Source organism: Grammomys surdaster, unplaced genomic scaffold, assembly GCF_004785775.1.
Source record: "Grammomys surdaster isolate TR1022 unplaced genomic scaffold, NIH_TR_1.0 203, whole genome shotgun sequence".
Taxonomy (NCBI): Eukaryota; Metazoa; Chordata; class Mammalia; order Rodentia; family Muridae; genus Grammomys; species Grammomys surdaster.
Window position 1 is genome coordinate 1,685,817 of NW_021604648.1, and position 8,211 is coordinate 1,694,027.

The following is an 8,211-nucleotide window of genomic DNA, read 5'->3' on the forward strand; positions in this document are numbered from 1 at the left end:
TAAACTGAATTTACTGATGGAGAGAAGAATAAATGGTCCAAAAAGGAAGAGCCAAAGAACTGAGGGCATTGCGGTGCTCAAGACGAAGCTGTCAGTCTCAGGACCAGAAGGGTATGCATCTGGGATTCTTTGCCAGCGAAGCAGGACAGGAAGATAGTGCCTGCTCCTGAAGGGTATTTGCTATGAGGGGTGGGGTTCAGGGCGGGGATGGCTGTGGTTTCAAACTGTAGGTAACTGGAAGATAAAGTCAACGTCTGAGCTTTGTATAAGTCATGACCAGAGCTGTACTTGAAAAAGAAGTCCTGACAAAATTGGTGCCAATGAATGAGACTGGCAATGGATACGGCAAGTAGGGAATGCTGTGCCAAGCCAGTGTGAGCTACATTAACACAGGAACTAAGCCAGGATAAAGAGAAAACACCCGAGAGGAAGAGCTGGGAAGCCAGCTAAGGTTAACTGCTAACACAGGCCATGAGGAAACAACAGTCGGCTTCCAGGGAAGGGGAGAACTAAATACCGATGTGCTGCAGAGTGGGGAGAGGGAGGCAGAGCAACCCAAGCAAGGGAACCGCAAACATGTTTTCCAAAGACCTGTGCTGTGAAAGGGAGAGAGACAAGCAGGAGAGGTCAAGAGAAAGGAGGCAGCAGGGCAGGGTTTGGGGGTGTGGGGTGTAGGGAATGTCTGGGGATGCACTCCCTGGCTCACAAAAGGGAGCAAAAGGCAACCAATGCTTTCTACTAGTCCCAGCCCTGGAGGGCAGTCACTACATACAGAGCATGGATCAAATGCTGGTAAGATACTTACTGTGCAGCCTTGGACACTTAAATTATTTAACATTTCACCACACTGCCTCAGTCTCTCCCTCTAATGAAATGTAGATAGTAAGTGGACCTCTTCTGTGGAACTGTTTTGATGATCTAATGAGAAAATGCTTGGGACTGGGTCTAGGAGAGTAAACAGCACCTGGCTAGCACACTGATAATCTTCTATGAGAACCACTGCTGACAGGATGAGAAGGGCTTGGCTATATGCCTGCCACCAAGAGGAAGGAGCAGATCTGAGGAGGAGAGAAGGAGAAAGATGTGTGGTCTTGACCCCATCTGGGAGCAATCAGGAGGAGGGGTAGTTGGAGCCTAGGGGAGGGGTTCCTCCACTGAGGAGAAGGAGGGACAGGGAAGAAAGGCTCTCTCAGGGTCAGCTACAATAGGGAAGACATTTTGCATATCCTGACTGGCCCATTTCTGAACAACCTAAGGAATAAAAAAGAACACAAAGGAAATAACCTTTCACTTCCTGTTGGTTGTACATGTATGTACATACATGTATACAGACAGAAATTGGGAAGTAGATATGGTTCTGCCTCCAGGGTTTGATTTGACTTGGACTTTTTTTTTTTTAATCAAATTGTTACTGTCTTCAGAATAATTCCTCGGGGGAGTTGCTACCCCTAATCACAGTTGAATTTATCACCTGTCACCCAGGAATCAGGAAGCTAAAGAGCTTGCAGAGTTCAGGAAAGATGAGGCAGAGCTGAGGGCAGGAGAGGCCTGGCATGTGCAAGAGCTTACGCTTAGTCCCAGCACCACTAAACCCCTCATATTTATCATCTGTATCTATTTGTCATTGTCTGGTGTCAGACTTGCATAAGCTTACAGAAGTAGCTAAGTGTGCAAATACAGGCCTTTACAGGAGTTGGGCAAGCTATGGGAGAGAGTAAAGAAAACTAGATGCAGGCTGTTGTGTTTATAAAAAGGTAAAGAGATAAAGAGAATATGTTCTGTGGAGGTGTAGAGAGGTATGGGGGAAGGGGATGTCTCAGCGGTCCCATGCTGAGTCATCCCTTCCCTCTGAGGGGCCAGCCACACACCGGTATAGCAGAGAATAGTTTATTCAGGGCATGGGGAGGAGAGCCAGGAGGGTAGTAGAGGCGGGGGGTGGGGGGTGGGGGGGAGAGAAGACGAGAGGAGAGGAGTAAAGGAGTAGAGGCTGGCTATAGGCACGTGGAGAGAGGGGAAAGGAAGGAGAAAGGGATGCGGGAACAGAGGGATCAAGAGAGCAAGAGAGGGAGGAGGGCTCAAGCAGCCCCTTTCATAGTGGGCCAGGCCTACCTGGATGTTGCCAGGTAACTGTGGGGGTGGAGTTTAGACAGAATGCTAACACCCTCGACAGGAGGGAAGCATGGGGTTTGTATGTGTGTGTGCCCGCAGGAGCAGCTCCTATTCAGCCCTCCCTAGTGGCTGCCAAACAGAGATCTGAGTCAATCAACACTGCCACCTCCCCCTCAGCTCCTTCCTCCCCCCCCCCCCCAGAGAAGTCTGCTTTTTTGTGTGGAATCTGATTACTTAAGCATGAGCAACTCATGTATCATTATGAAACAATGTGCAGGCCAAACCAAACGTATCTGGGAAGAGAGTCAATTCTCAGGCTACTGTTGGCTTTCTGTGATGAAAATCCTTTGACTTTCAGAGGTCAAAGTAAGAAATTCTATTCAAAAACAAACAAAAAACTACCAGAATACTACTATTACTTAGCTTTGCAAATCCAACAACAAGCTGTTGCCTGGAAATGCACAGCAGGGGACTATCCAATGAGACCTGGACCCTTTCCTGGATCCGGGCCTTCCTTTTTATCCTATGCTTTTATCCTATGCTGTGGTAAGATTTCCACTCACATTGGTCTAGCAGTCTACCCTTCTTCACTGCCTTTGTTCATCCTTGGACTGTATCCCACCTAGACTGCCACCACAACCCCTGATTGGATTCTCACTGAAAAGTCATAGGCCCTAGTTGGTTTTGTTTGTTTAGCTAAACAAATGTTTTGCTTTGCTGGAGATGAAACCCAGGGCTTCAGACACACTGGGCAGGTGCTCTGCCACTAAATCCAAGGCCCACCATCCTGTTCTTGAAACCTGTTCTCCGAGGTCCTTGGCGTCTCTCCCTTCTCTTCCCGGCCTAGCCACTCCTGTCCATTTAGCTTAAGAGGGTATATGGTAAACAGTGTTTCCAGCTTTGTCCTTTGTACTTAGTGATCAGTGTTGCTTCCCCATAACACATCCTTTCTGACTCTGTCCACCTGGTTGGTCCCATCCATTAAAATTCAGTTGCAGACTGGCCTCTCAGAGATCTAAGTCTCTTAAATTGTGAAACCTGGAGATTTTTCCTTAACAGACTTTAGTTATCAAAAACCTGCTTTGGGGCAGCTTCAGATAATGTGAGACTTTCCGACCCCGCTGGCTGAGGGAAAGGAGTTACATGAAGACTGTGAGACTTTGGTATCAAGAGTGTAGGAAGAATCCATAAATGATAGGGGCAGTGAGGAAGCAGGGATCAGGGCATCCTGGGAAAAGGTTTCCTTGAAGTGACAAACCTGAGGCAGAAAGAAGTGGGCAGTTTCTGAACAAGGAACTCAAGTTTGGCTCTAGCTTCTGCTACAAAGCTGCATGGTCTTGGTCCAGTCACTTTATATCTCTGAACCTGTTTTCCCACACAGAAAACGAGCCTAAAAAAGTCTGTGCCTCGAAGAGCTGCGGTGAGAAGGACCAGAAGCCACGGATAGAGCGTGTGGAGAAAGACCATCTCTACACCGGAGCACATGCTACCCCTCTCACAGCCTTTACCGAACTCTCTAGTGAGAAACAATTGTGCTTTTGCTAGACCCTGAGCTTATTTATTTCACTTCGTAATTTTCTCCTTTATGACTCAAGCACTTCCGACCTCACAAGATAAGCACCAACCGTGAACAAGCTCCCCCAAGGGACCAGGAACCTCTGGGTTTGAAACATGCCCAATTCATTGCCTCTCTTCTCCCCCCCCCCCGGGGGGGGTGTCTAGCGAATAAGAAGCACCTAATAGACATGCGTGAACATGATGGACACCATGGTACCCCTGGGACCAAAGGATGTGCGTAAATCTGATCTAATTTCCCTCAAGGGAAAGGGCATGTTACATAGTTAATTGTCTGTTTATCCTAACACAGCATCCAGCACATAACATTGGATGAGTAAGTAAAGGCTGGGCCCTCCTCTGGTCTTGTGAGGAGCCTACGTGTGTTCTGATCCCTAAGCTCCTCCCTCTAAAGGGTTGGAGGCTTTTCTCAGGTTGTCCTCTGACACCCCGTACCTCCAGATCACATGTGCTACTTTATTATTACCTTGTTCCCTCAGCAGACTCCCATCTGTCTCAGGGCCTATGATTACCTCATCTGTAGAAACACACTTCCTGATTAGTTTGTTTGTTTTTGTCAACGGACATGAACTCGGGTTAGTGTCATCTAGGAAGTATGAATATCAACTGAGAAAATGCCTCTATCAGACTGGCCTGTGGGCAAGCCTGTGGCATATTGTTTTTGATTAGTGACTAATGTGGGGAGGACCCAGGTCTCAGTCGGGAGGCATCCTGGGTTTCGGGAGAAAGCAAGCTAAGCAGGCATCCCTCTGTGGTCTCTGCTTCAGTTCCTGACCTGTTTACTTCCTGCTGAGGCTTTCCTGGCTGATAAACTATGATCAGGATCTGTAAGACAAGACAAGTAAACCCCTTTCTCCCCAAGTTGGTTATTGTCAGTGTTTTTATCACAGCAATAGAGAGCCAAACTAGAACACCCTGACACCTAACACTGAGCCTAGAATTCTCTAAAAAAAAAAAAAAAAAAAAAAAAAAGGCAGGTGACCAGGTACAAAATACAGTTGATTCATTTTTCAGGATACTTCTCTGGAAATCGGTCTATCAGGTCACAGACAGCTAGACAGGGAGCGCCTGCGTAAATCACTGTCAGGAAAATTCTAGAAATCGGAGCTGCTGGAGAAGGCCCTAGCAGCTCACCAGGATACTGGGGCCTAGTCGCAAAGTCTATTTGGTACTTACTTGATCTTTGACCTCGGGAATGATTCTTTGCCTTCCTTTTGCTTCTGTTTCTTTACCTGTCTCTTTATCTGTAAAAGAGATAATGTAATTCTTTTTAACCTGTTGTTAAGAACTCTTGAACCTTAGTAACTGTATCCTATGTTTTGGATCCATGGAGCCTTCTGCTCCAAACTGTGTCTTGTATAAAGGGTCAGGGCGTGTGCAGAGGGCATAAGAGAAGGAAAACAATTTCAAGAAAAATATAGGGTAGCAATGAAGAGAAAGGGGCTGGGATGCAGGTAGCATACTCAAGGCCCTGGTTTTGATCCTGAGTATCACACATACGCACACCTATAAGGCACAGAAACAAAGACATGGGCATAGCTTTACAAGAGCTACACTGTGCTCTTGCTCAGTGCAGTTGCACTGTTTAAGCAGGCTACAAAAAGGACCAATGGTCGAGGAAGGGGCCATCTATGACATCATTTCAACGAAATACATTTCTGCAGAACAGAATTGGAAGAGACAAAGTCGAAAGGTAAGACCCAGTCTGGGAAAAATAAATGCTATGCATTTAACACAAAGAATAAATCCAGCTCAGTTATTACCCAGGATATAAGGAACTACAGAAATCCCAATTCAGCATGAGGAATAATAGGTAAGAAGGAATGAGTGTACGACCAAAGGGCCCAGAGCGGACATAGTTCCTAGTTACATTTTTCTAGAATATAGCCCCAGTAGAAGCATGAACTTATCTTCATGGTAGAAAATGAAAGTCCAAGGTCCAGATTCGAGAGTTAACTTCAGCTACCTCTGGACTCTATCTCAAACGTGAAAGCTAACATCAAGCTCACTTTAGTACTTCCTAGCTCCAACACACATGTATTGTCTGTTTATTTGTCTCTTTCCTACAACTGAGTGCCTGCATCACCCCCACATCTGACCCACACGGGCACTGATGCTCCTGATTGGCAACCATTTGCATACTCTGTTCCTTTGTCATTATCTTGATTTATGTAGGTAATTTTTCTGTACCTCCATCCCACCTAGATTGACCCTCTGCTGCTATCTCAGGCCCACTTCCTTTCTTTATAAAATTTGATTTTATTTTATGTGTTTTGCCCACATGTTTTGCATGTGTATCCTATACCCATAGAAGACAACACAGGGCACCGGATCCCTTGGAACTGAAATTATAGGTGGTTGTGAGCCTTCACATGGATGCTGGGAACGGAACTGGAATCCTCTGCAGAAATACCAAGGGCTCTTTCTTAACTGCTGAGCCATCTCTCTAGTCCTCGGGCCTATTTCTTAACAGAGGTACTCTATTACAATGTATCAGAATGACCTGCTTTTCTGACTGTTCTCCACCACACCCACCTCAGGCTGAGGCCTTCCAAGGGCAAGCCTACGTCCTAGTAACCTCTCTTCAACTCTGGGACCTCAAACAGGACATGGCCTACAGAAAGATGACTCTTTATAAATGCTACCTCAACTAAACAGAGGCATAAACAAAATGCTTCAGGGGTACTTTGTTTTGTCTGCAAGGAAGTCAAAAGCAAGGACCAAGGGAAGTTTCACAGAGCTGTACCACTAAAGCAGGGTGCTAAGAGACAGAGGAGTGACACGAGGGAGAAGTGGCAACAACCAAAAATTATGAGACACTCAACTGTGAAAGGACAACAGAAACCCCACTTGTCGCCATTTAAGAACCCTCATTTCTCTCCATTTTGAGGACCAGGCCTGATTTCAAAAAAGGCCATAAGACATCAGCTTCTGGAATAGACCATAAGTCCCAGGAACTAGGTCATAAGGGACCAGCTCTAGGAACAGACTATAAAATCCAGAACAAATATTTTATCTTAGAATGGGCCATCTGACTGGACAGCCCTATTTCATCACATGGTTGAATGCTCATGACATAGGAATGTAGACCACTGATCATCTGTGAGCCCCTAGAACCCATCAATGAAATTTTAGATTATCTAATCCTTCTAGAGAGTTCCCTCAGCACCCTATAAGAAGGCCTGCATGTGTTTATCTGGGGTCACCATTTCAAAGAATGGTTGACCTCTGCATTCTGGTTGTTTCTGCAGAATAAACGCTCTTTGGTTTTGAATACTATCTGAGTGTGAGGTCTTCCTTCAGCAATTTTTGAACCCTTACAATTGGAGTGGCCAGGAATTACTTAATAGAAGATGAAATCTAATCTGCTAGTCTTTAGTGATCACGAGAACATAACTTTGCCAAGAACATTTTGTCTTTTTCATTCAGAGGCATTTCTAAGTGTCTAGAACAGGACTGAGGACATGCTAAGCAATTCAGAGGCTGGGCATGGTAGTGTACATCTTTGGTTCCAGCACTAAGGAGGCAGAGGCAGGATTTCTGAGTTTGAAGCCAATCTGTCCACACAGTGAGTTTCAGACCAGCCAGACCTTACAGGGAGACCTTGTCTCAGAAAAATAAAACAAGATGTCTAGTGAATTCAGTATCTGGCCGATCATCTGTATACATATGGAAAATATATAGGTATAAAAAACTAAATAATGCAATGTAAAATGGCATAAAGTGGTATTACTATGTTGTAATTTCAGGCCTCTATATTAGCAACCAGATTTGTTTTCCTTATATGCCTTAGTTTCAATGTCAAGTTTTATTGGTGCTCAATATTTTTTCTCAATATTTATAAAAATCACACTGCCAAACTGGAAACATGCTTGTAAGTTAAAAAACTAAAAAGTTGGCTTCAAGTGTGTTCTGACCCATGCTCTCTGGCTTCTGGTAAATTCTTTTCTTGTCTAAACAGCATTATCCTGAGACTGACAGAGAATGGGTGGATGTAAGTGCATGTAGGGCACTGCCTGGCACACAGTAGGCATTCAATAAATGGCAGTTCCACAGGAAACATTGCTAACTGCTAAGATGATCGTCACGTCAGAGAGAATAATCGAGTTAATGTTCTACCATCAGGGATAGAAAAGGATGAAGAGCAGGCTCTACCTCCCTTCTTAGGACACAACATCTGGGGCTGGAAAGACTCATAACTCAAGCAAACTCAAGTTTCCAGCCACACCTGCCTTCGGCGTCGTTTCCGCCTCCGAAGAACCCGCGGAGGCGATGTCCCTGTCAGGCGGAGTGCACGCCTGCGAGCCTCACGGGAATCTCGGAGTCGCTCCACGGTGGCGCTTGCCACAGCCTTCCCCACCCACTCCTTAGTAACCGCGACGATGTGGGTAGCAACGTAGGCGGCAACCGGCGACGGCAGATTCTAACTACAAGTCCCGTCAAGCCCCGCGGCCACTTTCAGGCCTCGTCAGCACACTAAACTACGGATCCCGATGGGCTCTGGGTTGAGCATCACATGAGCGGCTT

At 45.9% G+C, this 8,211-nt stretch overlaps 1 protein-coding gene across 1 annotated transcript in view; it reads right to left on the reverse strand.

The window, feature by feature from the left end:
• The window catches only part of Xrra1 (X-ray radiation resistance associated 1), a 62,711-nt gene extending 54,792 nt beyond the window's left edge, over positions 1 to 7,919 (reverse strand). Inside the window, exons 1-2 of the mRNA XM_028770709.1 lie at positions 7,913 to 7,919; positions 4,861 to 4,928 (exon numbers count right to left, since the gene is read on the reverse strand). The gene's annotated coding sequence lies outside the window, so the exon portion shown is untranslated. The remainder of the gene's footprint in view (positions 1 to 4,860; positions 4,929 to 7,912) is intronic.
• Between the last annotated feature and the right edge of the window lie 292 nt (positions 7,920 to 8,211).